General features: G+C 37.0%; 1 protein-coding gene across 42 annotated transcripts in view; it reads right to left on the reverse strand.

Annotated features, from left to right (window-relative positions):
• sox6 (SRY-box transcription factor 6) overlaps window positions 1-17,452 on the reverse strand; it is a 676,057-nt gene that overhangs the window by 424,961 nt on the left and 233,644 nt on the right. The window contains exon 1 of one of the 42 annotated variants that reach the window (XM_069898051.1): window positions 14,616-14,815. The exons of the other annotated variants lie outside the window; for them this stretch is intronic. The gene's annotated coding sequence lies outside the window, so the exon portion shown is untranslated. Of the gene's footprint in view, window positions 1-14,615; window positions 14,816-17,452 lie in introns of those variants that run through there. 42 annotated transcript variants of the gene reach the window in all.

Genomic DNA, 17,452 nt, shown 5'->3' on the forward strand with positions numbered 1-17,452 from the left:
GATAGAGTAAGAAAAACAGAATATAAAGCGAGAATGCTATCGGACCATTCACCCTTAATACTGACAGTAAAGCTAGAGGACATCCCTCCAAGAATGTATAGATGGAGATAAAACCCCATGCTACTTAAAAGACAGGATTTTAGAGAATTTATTGAAAAACAATTAAAAATGTATTTTGAAGTAAATACGGAATCAGTGGAAGATAAGTTTATACTATGGGACGCAATGAAAGCATTCATTAGAGGGCAAATAATAAGTTATGTAACCAAGATGAAGAAGGACTATAATCAGGAAACAGAGCAGTTGGAAAGGGAAATAGTAAACATAGAAAAAAAATTAGCAATGAAGGAAGATACAACCAAAAGAAGAGAATTGGCAGATAAAAAAATAAAATATGAAACATTACAAACATATAAGGTGGAGAAGAATATAATGAAGACAAAACAGAAATATTATGAACTAGGTGAAAAAACACACAAAATCTTAGCATGGCAGCTTAAGACAGAGCAAACTAAGAAAATGGTATTGGCAACAAGGAAAAAAGACAAACAAATTACATATAATCCAAAAGAAATTAAGGAAAACTTCAGAGAATTCTATGAACAATTATACCGAACTGAAAACGAAGGGAAAGAAGGGAAAATAGATGAATTTTTGACTAAAATTGAACTACCAAAACTACAAATAGAGGAACAAAATAAATTAACAGAACCATTTGGAACAGTAGAAATACAAGAGATAATAAAAAAATTACCAAATAATAAGACACCAGGAGAGGATGGACTCCCAATAGAATTCTACAAAACATTTAAAGACCGATTAATACCGCCCCTCCTGGATGTAATCAACCAGATTGATGAGACACAAAACTTACCAGATTCATGTAAAACAGCAATAATTACAGTGATACTAAAACAAGGGAAAGATCCACTCTCACCAGCGTCATATAGACCAATATCTTTGCTAAACACAGATTATAAGATAATAGCTAAACTATTAGCAAACAGATTAGCAGAACAGGTACCGAAAATGGTAAATTTAGACCAAACTGGATTAATCAAAAAAAGACGCACAACAGACAATATTTGTAAATTTATTAACTTAATTCATGCAGTAGAAGGAAATAAAGCACCTGCAGTAGCAGTTGCTTTAGATGCAGAGAAGGCCTTCGACAGAGTAGAATGGAATTACTTGTTCAAAGTATTGCAAAAATTCAGTTTACCGGAGAAGTATATTAATTGGATTAAAGCATTATATAAGGGACCGTTAGCGAAAGTGACAGTAAATGGACATGTATCAAAGCAATTTAACTTAAGCAGGTCAACGCGGCAGGGATGCCCACTATCACCATTATTGTTTGCGCTAGCTATAGAACCACTAGCAGAATTGATAAGAATAGATAATAATATAAAAGGAATAAAAATAAAAGACAGGAAATATAAAATCAGTCTATTTGCGGATGATGTGATAGTGTACTTAACAGAACCAGAACTATCAATAAAAGAACTATATAAGAAATTGAAGGAATATGGAGAAGTGTCGGGATACAAGATAAACGTAAATAAAAGTGAAGCAATGCCTATGAATAACGCGGATTTCTCAAAATTTAAGAAGGAATCCCCATTCAGATGGCAAATGCAGGCAATAAGATACCTAGGTGTACAAATAAACAAAAATCTAGGCCAATTATATAAACTCAATTACAATCCACTAATGAAAAAATTACAGGACGATTTAGAGCATTGGAAAGAGCTACCACTAACACTGATAGGAAGGATAAACTGTATTAAAATGAACATTTTTCCAAGGATACTATACTTATTTCAGGCATTGCCAGTACAACTGACAGAAAAATTCTTCAAAGAGTTAAAGAAAATAATAAGGAAATTTTTATGGAGAGGGGGGAAACCGAGGATAGCACTAGATAAATTAACAGAATGGTATAAACAAGGAGGCTTACAATTCCCAAACTTCAAAATTATTATAGAGCCGCACAATTAAGGTACCTATCAGATTTTTATCAAACAAGGGAAAAACCAGACTGGACGAGATTAGAATTAGATAAAATAGGGGAAAAGATACCTGAACACATATTATATAAATGGGACGAAAAATTGGTACAACATAGAACTTCTCCAGTATTACACCATCTCCTCAATATATGGAAGAAGATTCATTTAGAAAGAAATAAAACAAATTATCAATTACCAAAACTAATATTGACGCAAAATAAGCTACTCCCTTTTACAATAGACAACCTTTCCTTTAGAAAATGGGAAAAAAAAGGGATTAAAAGAATAGAAAATTGTTTTTCAGGAAGTAGATTCTTATCCTTTGAACAAATGAGAGATAAGTACAATATAACTGGAGATACAGCGCTGGCATATTACCAACTGAGATCCTACTTGAAAGATAAATTAGGAAGCAATTTGAGTTTACCAGAGGGAAGTAACCTTGAATATGTGATTACAGATACAATGTTAATCAAAAGATTTATAACAAATATGTATATTAAACTGCAAGAAAAGGAGAATGAGGAAACAAATGGTAAAACTAAACAAAAATGGGAACAAGATTTAAATATAAAGATAAAAAAGGAAACATGGGAGAAATTATGTTCTAGAACGATGAGAAATACAATAAATACGAGGCTGCGTATGATACAATATAATTGGTTACACAGACTATACATTACACCGCAAAAGTTAAATAAATGGGACCCAACAGTATCTGATAGATGTTTTCGATGTAAAAAAGAAAGGGGAACAACAATTCATGCAATCTGGACATGTGAGAGAGTAGAAAAATTTTGGGATGATCTCAATCAGATATTAAATAAAATAACAGAAAACAATATACCAAAGAATCCAGAGATCTTTCTCCTAAGTAACATAAAAAATAAAGAATTTGGAATTGACTTGGAGGATGCACAAAAAAGATTTGTTAAGATAGCCCTAGCCGTAGCAAAAAAATGTATTATGTCAACCTGGAAATTGGAAGATGATTTGAAAATACAACAATGGTATATAGAAATGAATAAATGTATCCCATTAGAAAAAATAACATATAGTTTAAGAAATAATATTGAAATATTCGAACAAGTATGGGAGCCTTGCATTTAATACAATAGCGAAAACCTACCGGGAACAAACATTACCTAAGTTGATGGAAGGAGAAGAAAAGAAAAGAATGGACTCAGTAGAATTTCTGGTGTATTTTTGTTGAATGACAACATTGTCTGACTGGCTTAATGCAACCTAGATTGTATACCTAAAATGGATGAGAGGGGGGGGTGGGGGGGTGGCTTGGGAGGAGGGAGGGGGGGGGAGAAAAAGTCACTGTATATGTGTGAAAAAGAAAAAGTGTATATCATGGCTAACGTGATTTATGGTGTGAAAAATAAAAAAATTTTTTAAAAAATAAATAAATAAATAAAAAGGCATGGGAGTTAAATCCAAATGATTTTGTGGCCAGACCTCCATTTTATTTTCCTCTTCCCTTTTTACAAAAGGCAGACCCTTCAGCCCCATCTTCCAGTCATATCTCTCAAACCCTGAGAGGAACAGGTTTATTGCATGCAATGGCAATTCATTCCTAAATTATTTTAAATTTTTCAAAAATAATTGTGGGTCTCTTGTTCATCTTTATGCTCTACAATAAAAAAGTACATTATAATTCACAAGAATGGGATGTATGAGGTCTCTAGGAAAGGGTAGCACCTCTGGTGTGAAGGGGGCCTGCCATGCCTTTTTTGGGCAGCACGGCCGCCTTTTGTCCCCACCTGGCGCTCAGCTCTCATCTGTGGCTCCAAGTAGCTGCAGCATCCGCAGCGGCCACACCCTGGTAAGCCATCTTGCCAGACGGGCTAAACCAAGTGAGGGTAGCCGATGGGTCGTCGACCCTCGGTGAGATAGGGGATCTGTCTATCCCAGCATGTGCAATCTGGCCCTGGTGGAATGAGCCCAAGAGACCGAATAATTCCAATGGTCAAGAAGGCAGGCCCATCAGGAATTGAGGAGCACTGAGAGTATGACAAGGCACTTTGACATCCTGGTCATCCAATGCAGCAAGAGATGTCTCCAGCCATAACAGTTGTCTGTGCCATTGGATCAAGGTCTCTTCTGCCGAGAGAGTGGAATCGCCCTTGTGCAACGGCCGTTCTACTTAAAACTCCATCATGCACAGGTTTCTGTTGTGCAAAACTGCACAACAGCGTGTCTCATGCACATCGAAGGACTACCAATATATAATTCACAGCTTGTAATGCAGCATTTAATTACCTAACTTACTTCATCAACCAAAACATGATCCTTAATTCAATATCAGGAAAACTCAAAAATGAAGGAGCAACTAGCAAACAACTTAGTAAATCGGGTGAACTGCCACTAGAATCAGAGAGTGGATCTATTTGAATTTACAAATATTCTGCAGGAAAAGGCCCTTCAGCTCACTGTATTTGTGCTGACTATCCAACACTAATATAATTTTTCCTCTTTCATCCCAATCAAACATACTCTCTCCCATCTCTTGCCACCCACCCTCACTAGTGAAATTTACAACCAACCAGCTGCCTTTGGTGAGAAGGAATTCAGATCACCCAGAGGAAACCCTTGTAATTACAGGGTGAATGTGTAAGTTCCACCCAGCAGCCAAGGTCAGGATTTAACCTGAGTCATTATGGCTAAAGCCACGACACCTCTGAGCTACCCATGATGGTGCCACTCTGCCATACCCTTGCACAAAAGATTTAAGTAAAATTGATTCACTCTAAAGACCCAATTGTTTTCTCACATAAATGTAAACAAAAATCCCAAAACATTACTTTTGAGAGCAGGAGAGTTCACTCTCCAGTGTTCTGGGCAATAGTTATGACTCTATCAACATCTCTAAAAAAAGTTTAACTGGACATTATCACAATACAGTGGCAAGGGCCTGCTATGCACAATTTAGCTGCTGTGCTTCTATGAGGGCATTAAAATGCATTTTGCTGGAGGGGAAAATAAAAAGCCTTCCCTTCTTTTTGGGTTATTTTTTTGCCCTTAAAATATTAACTGTATGTGACATGGTTTGAGGAATGTTTGAAATTCTCTGAAATGGTTTAACAGGAGAACAGTTCTCTGGGTAAACTGCTGAATATAGAATGGTTATTTGGGAAAGGTGGTTAAGCTTTTCTGCTTTCTGTGGAACACAACATGAAGCAATGCTTTTAAATGAGAGAATTCAGGAGAAAATAGAACTATAGTTAAAAATGAATGTCTGGTGAATGCTTGCCAATGTAATCTGTCACTCATCAGGGTGAGTGTTAATTCACCACTGGAGAATGGAACTTCTTATGCTTTCCATCTGGCAATACTTTGAATCTGGCAGCAATACTAGAGATCCCTAAATTAGTGAAGAATTCATAAGGAGAATTGAAAACTGAGGATCCCACAGAATTTTCCAGCTCTGCAGTGAAAACCACTAGAAAGAGCCTGGTTGTACACAGCATATGAAAATACATTGAGGAATTGAAGTGTCTTATAATCAAATGTAGGCAGGTTGGTCAAATATGTTTCTACAATCAATGCAACACTTAGCAGGTCTGAGTATGATTGGGCAAGATGTTTCTCCACATCTATCAGCATCAATTCACTAAGAGGTCTACTGGCTAGCTTAAAGTGATTTACTCTTAAATTCAGTTCTCTTCCTCCCGGCAAAGAAGGACCTCAGCTCCATTTAGAATCTTACCTATCGATCATCTGACTTATCATTTGCTAAATGCACAACATAGTAAAATGTGCCTCATCTTTCCTTCCCTCCCCTCTCCTCTCCACCCCAGTTTCATTCTACAAACAATCAGAGCCAACCTCCATTCACTCGTTCAATACTGCTTCAGACCCGCAGTAAATGGAATCAACGGGAATCAAGGTTAAGAAATCCTCTTTGGGAAAGGATGAAACTACATCATTTGTATCGCTGAACATTTTACACGGACTTCTCTGGATGGTGTAAAGAAATAAAATTTGGATTGCACAAATATTCAACCTCACCTATGAAGTTCTGAAAACTTGCTGACATTTATATAACTTCAATCTCCACAACTCAGGAAAGAACAGAAAAAAAAAATTGGTGAATGTACTCTTTGATTTTCATTGTCCCACTCAATAAAATAATGGACAAGAGTGTGATTCCATCATATAGCCAAATAGCAGTTATTTTTTAATAAAAAGTCATAGAGCGAACAAAACTGGATCTTTACCATTAAAGGTAAAACTGAAAGATCATAGGCATATATTGGTGCAAGCTTTCCAAAAATGACTGGAACTAATTGTAGTAAACTCATGGATTCATGTTATGTACTGTTATGCCAGGGCAAATAGAGAGGCGTCAAAGGGAAAGTCTTATCCCAGAAAGCTTTTTGATGTTATGGATGAAATCACCATTGCTTATATGATTCCCTCAAATTGGTAGAAAACAACAGGGAGCACAAGAAAAGTGAAAACCAAGGTTTCAATAACTTAAAAGTTCAAATGGGGAAAGACTGGATTTGATTACCAGTTATCATACACAGACTGTTGCATGACCCTCTGGTTACTGAAAAATATAACCTTAGACATGCTGACATGTGTGGATACAAAGCATAAAATTTACCCTGTATTTATTCACATTTACATGTTTCGATTTGCAGACTCAATAGACTACTTTAGTGAAGCAAGAATGTGTTTAAATGTCTGCATTAACCAACAACAGGCAATTGAAGAATAGATTTTATAAATGATTGAAGAAAAAGATGTGCTTGAAAGAGAAAGAATAAAAGAAAAAGAGAAAGAGAGAAAGTGAGATTAACCCCATAATATTGAAACAAAAAAAAACTTTGCTAATCACTCCTAAATAACACTGTTAAATCTGCTCACAGAACTTCTTGCAGAAAAGGTATCCACAATGATACATGCTGACTACATGAGCATGTCTCATTTTACCATTGGATTTGGCTGGCAATCAGTGAACCTCAATTTGCACAAATAAATTAATCTTAATGGAAAACTGGGTAACTTGTTCGATAACCACATCCATTCTATCTTTCATTCATTTGGGTCCTACAATTGAGCCAAAGAGTTTCAAATGCTGAGACTGAAACATTCACCTTGATCCAGCTGTGTTTCTATCTATGTACGTGAAAGGAGGTACACTATTTTAAACACAGGATCATTAAACAGGTTTGGGAATGATAACTTTATTTTCTGGCTCCCAAACACAATGTTTGCTTTTATATTTTTCTGTCCTCTGCTCCTAAATGAACTGACACTTGGTTCAATTAACTCATCTTCACAAGGCTATTAAAGCTGACAAATTGTTTGACAATGAAGGGCAATACTGACAAATTATATTCCCATTTTCAGCCCTGTCTGCATTACCACTGTTCCAGTGAAGAGATTATCAAACTGCATTCAGTTATAGGAATTATTTGACAAAAATTACCCTACTATGTCCAAAAGTACTATGACCCATACATTCGATTTTGAAAACCAGCAAGACAAGACACAATTTCAAAAGCTATCAGAATCTTGCTACAATAATATGGACTGTCTGCACTGTTGCAAGTCATTTTTTGCACTAGGATTACTATGAATACTTCTCTATTTTATGCATTTATTGTCTCAATTAATTTACTATTATAGTTTTCCTTTATAAATACCTATTCAGTTGCAGCAAGCAAGATTTTTGGGCATATGCACATTGTACAGTGGGTATGACAATAAACATGATCATTAGCATGTCAAAAATCTAGCCTGATTTTAGTTCAATGATATGTAGTTATATTGAAATTAGAAAATGGCTGACTATACCCTAACATGTGAGACAATTTAATTTTCTTCTTCTATTGGATGTGTTCACATCAGATATTATCTTGGTAAAAATTGCAGGGGCTTTCCCTAATTCCGGCACATAAAATATCTATTTTGCCAATAGTAGTCTATCACCTAGAAATTGGGTTACATTCTCTTTTAATCTGCTGATCATGTTCTGCATGTAGTGGAAATGCCCACATAAGTCTGATATGAGGAGTTATGGCATTTAACACACAGGTTCACATAATAAGACAGGAGCATTTCAACTCCTGTCAAGGCTTCTGATCAGGACTGCCATATCATTGCTGTGTTCACTGTTAAAAAGTAAAATAGTGCTAAAAAAAAACCCCAAAATCTACACAACGCAGCTGAAGAAAACGCTGCAATTAAGATGAGGAATGCATAGAAGAGAGAAAATGCTCTCTGCTTTGTATCTGGGCACCACCCTCATGATTATCTGGCCTGGTCAACCATTGATCTACAATTAGCACAGAGTTGCCCCAAGGTGTGGTCTGCTGAAGGAACCAGAGGGTTTGCAGTCAGCAACTTTGTACTGGTCTGTCCGAAGCTGCAATCAGTGAAGCAACCAGCAATGAACCATTTTCCAAAATGCTGGTGATTGAAAAGTGATGCTGCTAATGCTGTGTATTTCCAAACATTTGCATCATGCCTTCTGAAGTTTTTTTTTCCCCATGAGAAGATCATTGCTCACACAAAAAAGCTCTAAATTCCATTAGATACAGGCAGCACGTGTCATATAATCTGTGATATGAAGGATAAACTGTAGCTGCACAAAAAAACTAAATATGCACTGGAGGTTCCAATATCTAACCCTAAGTTTCAGAATAAACTATTAACCTCGTTCAAAATTTTTCACAGTGGCGCGAACCATTGATCATGCCACATGGCAGTTTTCACTGGCGTGTTGCAGATCCCAGCATCCAGTTAAAACTGATGTTGTTCTCACCATTCAACCCACAATAAATTTCTTCTCCCCATATTCCTGCCTTCAATTTATGATGCCACCCTTTTTTTTCCCTCATCAATTTTACAATGGCATTCTTTGTCCTGTCTCTTCCTCTGAGAACATTTGCATTCAAGAAGTGACAGCAGGAGAAGAGCTCCACACAAGCAGAGTGGCACCGGTGGGGGAACAAGGAGTGATACTGAGTGATTCTGGAATGGAACTAAGTGAAGAAGCAATGGGGATTGTTCCTATGGGGAGGAACTGCTTTTGCCTACAAATGTTGACAAGCAGACACTGATTATTCAAAACAATACCAATTGCTGGCATTTACGAGGTTAGTTGCCCTGTCTGTGCCTTTATTTGAGACTCAAACCTATAGGCCGGCCTGTCACAGAGGCAAGACTCAAACTTTCTTAATAGGATAATGATGTTTTCAGATGGTTTGACATATTATTTGTCACAAAACACAGTGCTGCATTTGTCCAGAATGTGTTGGAATTACATCTAAAGACCAAGTTGATTTGACCTGGATACAATTGATCCAGATCTCATCACTACAAGTTAGAAAATATTTTCAATAGCCTGTCTTCATTTTTCACTTCAATCTTGCCAGGTGCACACTCTCAGTGGGTTTCACTTCAAGCACTGGGACTGATTCAATCACAATATTCACTGTGCACAGGAACTCTGCCAAGTCCCAGTTGGGGTCGTATTGCTTTGCTGAAGGGCTGACACCTTGTCTGGTCTACCTGACCTCTTCCCATTACACAGAATGCTTCTGAGACAAACTATTGACTAAAACAAACAGAGGGTCAACAGTTTGTTCTTATAACTGAAGTTGGGTATCGGATGTGCAGTAAAAGACTTCTTAGAAATGATCATAGCCCAATGAAAATATTGAAACACGAAGAGAGAATAATGAGATTGAGAAAAAAAAAATGACATAAAGCAGAGGGTAAAGATTGAGAAAAAGAACCAGGGATATGAGAGAATTGAAAAGAGTGAAAGGAATTAAGAAAAAAGACAGCAATTTAAAAAAAAGAAAAGTTATGCAAAAACGAACCCAGAAGCAATAAGAATATAGAAAAATAAGAATGTAGGTTTGACTTTTGATTGCTTGCTGAATAGAGTAAATTTACTTTGTACTCTATTCTGTAAAATGCCAAAATCAGTTAACCTTAGGTAATCATACCAGCATTTTTCAAATTAGCAAAATCATTAACTTCCTCGTATGGTTTCTTCAAGCAAATACATCCTGATTAAAATGCTCATAAAGCAGTGTATAACTGTTAAAGACAAAATTTACAAATCTGTCACATGTTTTCATGAATATTTCAGTGAATGAAGTGCTTGAAATATCAGGTGCAAGATAAAATAATTAAGCTAATCCCTATTTAAATAGGAATTTTATGAAGCAGTCCATGTTTCAAAAAGGATTTAACAGCTATTGCTACAACTCTCAGTATTTATGGAGGTTGTGCAGTGCAGAGGTTCTATCTTCCAGGGAAAAAAATTAATATGACAGATTAGGAAATTAATGAGATTCACTAATCCAATTATGGACTTTTTTTAATAAATATAATAATTTGAAAAACACATAAATATTTCAAAAATGAATAAGATAAATCACTGTGGCAGCAATTTAGAGTCAAATTATACATAATGAGGAAATACTCTGATCAATTGTCTTTCATTTTAATATTAATGACTTACAGGTTTTGTGTTTCCAGATGATGAAAAGTACATGAAATGTGGAAGCCTGGCAGTGAGTTCCACAACATGCCTCCATTCATTGACTCCAACTTGTCATCAGCTACAAGTATCACGCACCTACATGCTCAGACCTACTGGTATGCTTCCGATTGGATTCACGTAACCGTTTACTTCAGGTCAATTTCTCTTTGATTTGACTACAAGGCAGATAAGTTAGGAAAGAATTGATAGGATAATGGAAATATCCCTGACAGGGTGTGGCCAGGACTCCCCCAGTGATTAGCTGTTGCCACCTGGATGATATATCATTCGGAGGGGGGCGGGGGGGGGAGGAGATAAGAGAGGAAGGGAGAAAAAATAGAGATATGTAGCGCTGCAAAATGAAAGTCAGAATTATCAGGAAGTAGTTGCTATTGCAGATGAATAATCTGAAGCCTAGACACAGGAAACTGCAGATGTTGAAATCCAGAGCAAAAAAAATAATTGTCACAGGAATTCAGCAAACATGGGGATTGGGGGAAAATAAATTTTCACTATTTCAGGTTAAAAATCACAGATCAACATTGGATCCATAATCTATCACAGAACTGGCCAGCATAGACAATAAATTATGTGAAATTGCTGAATATAACATTGATTCCCCAGAGCTGCCCAGATAGAAAATCAAGTTCTATTCATCATTTACATTGAGCCTTGTTGGAAAGATACAGGAGGCTTCAAATAGAAATAATAAAGAGATTATTAGAAACCTCCACTTTCCAAACTTCAAGGAGCCAAAAAGTCATTTCATGTATATGGTTATATGAAGCAGAGATTTGCTTCTATTTCTTCCTCATCTAGTGTATTATATTCATCACTCACAATATGTTTCTCCTCCATACTATTTCTTCCTCATCTAATGTATTATATTCATCACTCACAATATGTTCTCCTCCATACTGGAGCCCAAATTTGCAGAGCAGCTGCATTCAGGGCCAAAGGGTGATTCTGAACTTCGAGCTGTTGTCACTATAATTCTCACTCCCACTCTCACTCCGACCTTTCTGTCTGTGACACCCTGCACTATTCCAGTGATCCTAAAGTAAGCGTGGAATGATACCTCATCATGCATCCAATCACACTGAAGCTCAGGATTAATGTCAAATTCAACTATTTTGGATTATTTGCTTTCCCTGTTTCTATTAAATCTGACCATTTTAGATGGAGGTCTGAAATATTAATTAAGCTGTTTGCTGACACAACCTGATTTGCTGGCCATTTCTTATAATTCTGCCTTACATTTCACAGCTTTTACAAGTTCTTTTATTTGTTTTCTTTTCCTCTAACTTTGCTCAATATCTATCAAACAGATGGCTTCATGAACATCTTATCACCACAGCAACTTTGGCCGCACCCCATTAGAAATGCTCCCTTTGTCCTACCCATTTCTCTGCAATGCTATCTTCAACTTGAAATTAATTTGTTTTTTTGCTTTCCCAGTTCTGGTGAAGGTTTCTTTTTGACACAATCCTTTAACTCGGTTTCTTTTTCCACAAATGCTGCCTGTCCTGCTGGGTATTCCCAACATTTTCTGCTTTTGAACCACAGCCCTAATTTCCATTCACTTACAGTCCCACATTCAACCTCTGTCACTCACAAGCTTTATTAAAGTAAGGTTAAGCACCTTTCTAAATCCCCTGTATGCGACTCCAGCATTGCTGATGGAAGTCTGCAGGCTTATAGGATGACCACATGCAAATCTGGGTTTAGAAGGCCTGTCTGTCTCCACTCTCTTGGTAGATGACACAACAGTGCAGGTTAGCTACTGAATAGCACAAAAGGGAAGAGGAGGTCTGTTTTACTGGGAGATTCCAGGATGCTCATGTTCCCTGTGCTACCTTGGTCAAATAGAAGTCGAGTCCTCAGCCACTAGCAATATTCTGGTTGGTAAAAGAACTGCATGAATGGAGTTAGTTGTCATATCCTCTGGGCAAGAATGGGCTATAACTGAACTGCGCAACTCCAGGCAATGCTTTTTCAAATGCCACAATCCACCATCTGCACCACCACCCTCAGATCCAGCTCATTAAACTACATCACTCACTGACCTGCAGTCTCATCGATCAGCACTCCTAATGATTTTTGTGCGGACCCTGCACTCTTTCACACTTAGCACTACTGCAGGTCTCACATCCACATTGCTCCACGCCACTAGACATTGAAAGTGGTCCCTCTGGCAAAATTTCCAGGGACTAAAGCATTGTCTGTGTTAACCTATCAAAGTTTTTACCTAAATTACCACCAAAGGTTTTGTGAATTGCTGTGCAAGAGCTGCCACATAAACTTGTCCTGGCTACAGGTTATATGCTAAAAGTCTTAACACATATCTAATGTACCATTTTTTATGAACTAAATTGCACACCGTGATCAGAGTTGATAGCTACAAATTTGGAAATGAGTGATAGAGTACCTCTTTGCCCTGCCTTTTCTGGCTAGCCTTCTCTTCATTGATTTTTGAAACAAAAATAAGACAATCATAAGGTTACTGTGCGGTGTAATTAAGTGGTGCATGTTTACACCATCTGTACATCAATCAGATAAGAATGGGGGTTGAGGATATGATGGGATCTAAATGGGATGATTAGGCACAAAGGTTCTGTCATCTATCGTTTTAGTTCCTGTGCTGACCTCAATCTCTCAATGACTGTTTTAATAATGGCCCATACAGTCTCGTCCATATTGTTCAGAACATTGGTTGCACTTGTTCTCCTCCAGAGAGTCGCTGCTGTTTCATTATCCTTTTACGGAGAAGTGTGGTGATGTGGAGTATACAATCTGTTTGAGTCACGTGATTATCATTGTGGAAATGCTGGTGATGTGGATGTGAGACCTGCATTAGTGCTAAGTGTGAAAGAGTGCAGGGTCTGCATGAAAATCATTAGGAGTGCTGATCGATGAGACTGCAGGTCAGTGAGTGATGTAGTTTAATGAGCTGGATCTGAGGGTGGTGGTGCAGATGGTGGATCTTGGCGTTTGAAAAAGCATTGACTGAGAGGGCTTGGCTCTTGGTCGTTTGTGATCTGGATGGACCTGGCTTGTGGTGGGGGTGGGGGGTGGGGGGTGGTAAATGCAGGGCAATCTCCTACTTTACATCTTTTCTGTAACAGATTTACATGTAGTATCTGCAAAACCTTTGAATGTGCAATCTGCCATTTTATGTTCTGCAGGTCATATTCATTTGGAAACCTTCTGCCAAAGCCTGGTCAAACTCAATACCACTTTCTTTAGGAGGCATGAGTTAGACTTACAACTGAATATTTGTTTTAACTGAAACTAGTCACTCATGCTGTCAGCCAAACTATGAAATTAGTGAAATGAATAAGGAGCACAAAGTTGGTGTGGTGTCTGCTTTGGAATCTGTGGCTATAGATTAATTGTGCACTGCAATTCTGTGACCATCCTTTCATGCTACTGAATGTAGCCCTCATTATTTTGAAGAGGTTATGGAGTTAGTTCGCAATAGGCTGATCAACTGAAGTAAACCAATTAATAGAGAATTATTGTGTTCCCTCAGGTGCACTCACACTGCAAAGGAGAAAGAGTCAAGGCCTCGCAGGGGAGTTAAAGTTACTGAATGTGTTTTATTTCAAATGCTACAATCCACCATCTGCATCACCGCTCTCAGACCTGGCTCAATGAACTGCATCACTCAACAAGCAGCAATCTCATTGATCAGCACTCCTAATGATTCTCCTGTGGACCCTGCACTCTTCACACTTAGCCCTGATGCTTGTCTCACATCACAAGCTTTTCTACTATGATAGTCTCGTCACTCAGATTGCATATTACTTAGACACATTCTTCTTCTTCCATCATTCATTAAACCAGACTCAGAAATTATCATTCTTCACCTTAAAAATTCCTGATTTCATAAAAAGATACAAGTTTTTTTGTGGCTTTCGAAATTATTGGCTAATCTACATTTACTTTTTTTAATGGATATTAGATGTATTAAATGTTACTTGAACTCCTGAGCAATTTCATTCCATTTGGTTTCTTATCTCTCTGTTACTGATTACAAGTACTTGCAAGCGTAAAACAATTATATAAACTTTATGTAGACTTACTTGTCATGGATGGTACATCTTTGTAAATTCCAATGCCATGCTTTTACTTACATAGAAGTGGATGGCAAATGGTAAACAGAAAAGATATTTTCTACCAAGGTGCAGACACAAAATCTTTAGAAGTAGCTATTCATATTTAAAAGCCATCCACTTTGCTGAGCTATTTTATTAAAGCAATGTTGCCCATTGATCAAGAACGATGGATAGTCATCTGTTTCAATGGGGTTTGGTAAAAAGAGCAAAGAAATTTAATTCATGCCACGCCCATAAAATTTTGAAATTCTTGTGCAAAATGAAAAAAAAGTGTTTTTATCTTACATTCACAATGTAGTGGGTGGATATTAATTTTGACCGAGATAGCACTGCCAATATTTGTGCAGACAAAGGCGAATGGCTTGAGCAGTAATGCCGCAACTTTTCAGAACATTAAAAAACAAGAGGGGAAATTGTCTTGAAACTCTGGAATTTCTGAAATCTGTTGACATGCGATGGTCAGGCGACACACAATTGTTGTGCTACAAATGTTGACCTGTTTAGTAGCAACACATAACTCTACACTGATATGAAAGAAACAGTAATGTGCCTTCATGGAAAGTGTGACAAGACAGCTTTGCTGTTTGGTGGACAGTGTTCTCATGAACAGTAATAAGTGATCAACTGTTAGTTCAGTAAAATGGATGTAAACAAGTCATTAGCAAATTGTGGCATCCATCATAAAAAAGATAAAATGTAACTCTTGTTAACAAAATATCTTGTTTGTTGTCTGTTCACCAGGTTCAGGGATCCTGAGGTTTTAAACACCCTGATCTCTAGGACAAATATAACAGTGAACTTTGGCTAAAGGTCAACATAATTTATGGAAAAAAATGCCTTTCATTGTACTGGGGATGTTTTTAAGAAGATCAATTTTAAACTGTAATTTCCACTCGATCCTGGATATCATTTATCAACATTGATATTTTATCCTAACAATAGTGTATCTCTTTGAGTACTCCTATCATTTACCTGACACACCATTTAAATACATTTATGACAAAACCTGTTACAGCTAAGGATAAATGATTAATTTACACAAATACAACTTTTTAAGATCAATACTAATTTCTATTTTAATTTTTTTTTAAATGGAAGCTCACAATTGATAAATTGGCATAAGCAAGTAGAAGTGATACTTCAGAGAGGGTTTTGGCTTAGATTTTGTCTAGGTTCAGGGGCATCTGCCATTCCCTTCAATGGTTAGACGATCGTTTATGGAAAGCTACCAAGACTGCTCAATATCTGCTTCTATGATACAGTCACAATAATGTCCCTTTGTGTGCTGAAGAGGACATTCATATCTTTCACATATGTGCTTCTTCAATCTCCCAGAAGATGGACCAGGCAGACATTTGGTAAGATGAGGCTTGATGTAAGCAGCTGCTTTATTTCACAGTGCATGAAAGTGCAGAGCAACATTTAAGATTATTTCAATCAGGGCAATTTATCTGCATGCAATGTTACCAAAATGGTTGTAAGGTGTTTATTGAATACTGAGATGTTAATGAATTGCTTATTGTTCACAGCCTTTAGGGGGGAAGATCTTCATTAGCACATTAACCAGCTCTCTTCTAGGTGCCATTTATTTTTTAAAAATTGTGAGATTACATTTGCTTTGAAAATGCAACGTTAAAAGTAACACTTACTGCAAATCTTTACTGTGGAAGAGTGGTCAAAAGGATGCCAAAATGAAACAGGAAACTAGGTTAATAATTCCCATGTGCCCCTCATGAAGGACCAGGCCTGAAATGTTAACCCATCTTTCCCCCTTCAAGTGTTATTCGATCTGCCCTTTATTTTAATGTTGTTTTCAGTTTTTCAGCATTTGTATTTGCTTATGTCTCCAGTTCCACCGTGGTGATCTATTTACCGACAATGTCATTCTCTAATTATGCCAAACACATGGATGTCATTAGACATTAGATTTTAAGGTTTTATGGAATTGACAGGTCAATTACACATATTGTTCCAATTGCACATTATAATGTTCAGAATTAGCAATTCATGGACAATTTTTTTTCTGTGGATCTTACAGGAAACGTGAGAATTTGGAAAGCTGCAAAGGACATTCAGTACTCAGAGGGATAACACACAGTTCTCCAAAGAATTTCAAGTCCCAGAACAACAGCAGCTTCTAAAATACTACATCTGTTATTTTAATACTGTTTCTAAATCCCATTTAAATATATAATGTGACATTTTTGAATCCCATCCACCACTGTAAAGACTGAATTCACACTCCCATGTTTTCTGCAGCCTAATCCAGTTATTTTGCTTAATACATGCTGTTAATCAGTATTCTCCTTCCCAGTCTTCCAATGTATTGTACTAAATGGTTTACTGGCCCACAGGAAAAGAAAAGCCCAAAAAAAAACTGCTGCAAATGCTGACTGGACAACTAGAATCTGAAAACTTTTCCATTGATATCCTTCCTGAAAAAAAATGCTAAATCAATTTTCATTTCAGAGTCAATTCGACCTTCAATTGTAAACTGTAATTTCCATCATATACTTTTTTGTTAATCTGAATGTAGGAGAAGCAGCTCAACTGATGTAGAAAAGATGTAACAGGGACGTGTTGGGTGCGAGGAACATGGGAGAAAATACCAAATTAAGTAAGGAATTTGCACAAGAGAAAATGACTGTAGATGGACAGGTCTTGCTCCATTTCAAGTCTCCAGACAATGCAGTATTGTCATTTTATACTTACAGCTGTAAATTCCTCATTGAACATTAGCTCATTAAATGAGCACCACTTTGTGGCGAATCAATTATTCACTTTATAGGAACCTGTTTGAATTC

Source organism: Narcine bancroftii, chromosome 1 (genome assembly GCF_036971445.1).
Source record: "Narcine bancroftii isolate sNarBan1 chromosome 1, sNarBan1.hap1, whole genome shotgun sequence".
NCBI lineage: Eukaryota > Metazoa > Chordata > Chondrichthyes > Torpediniformes > Narcinidae > Narcine > Narcine bancroftii.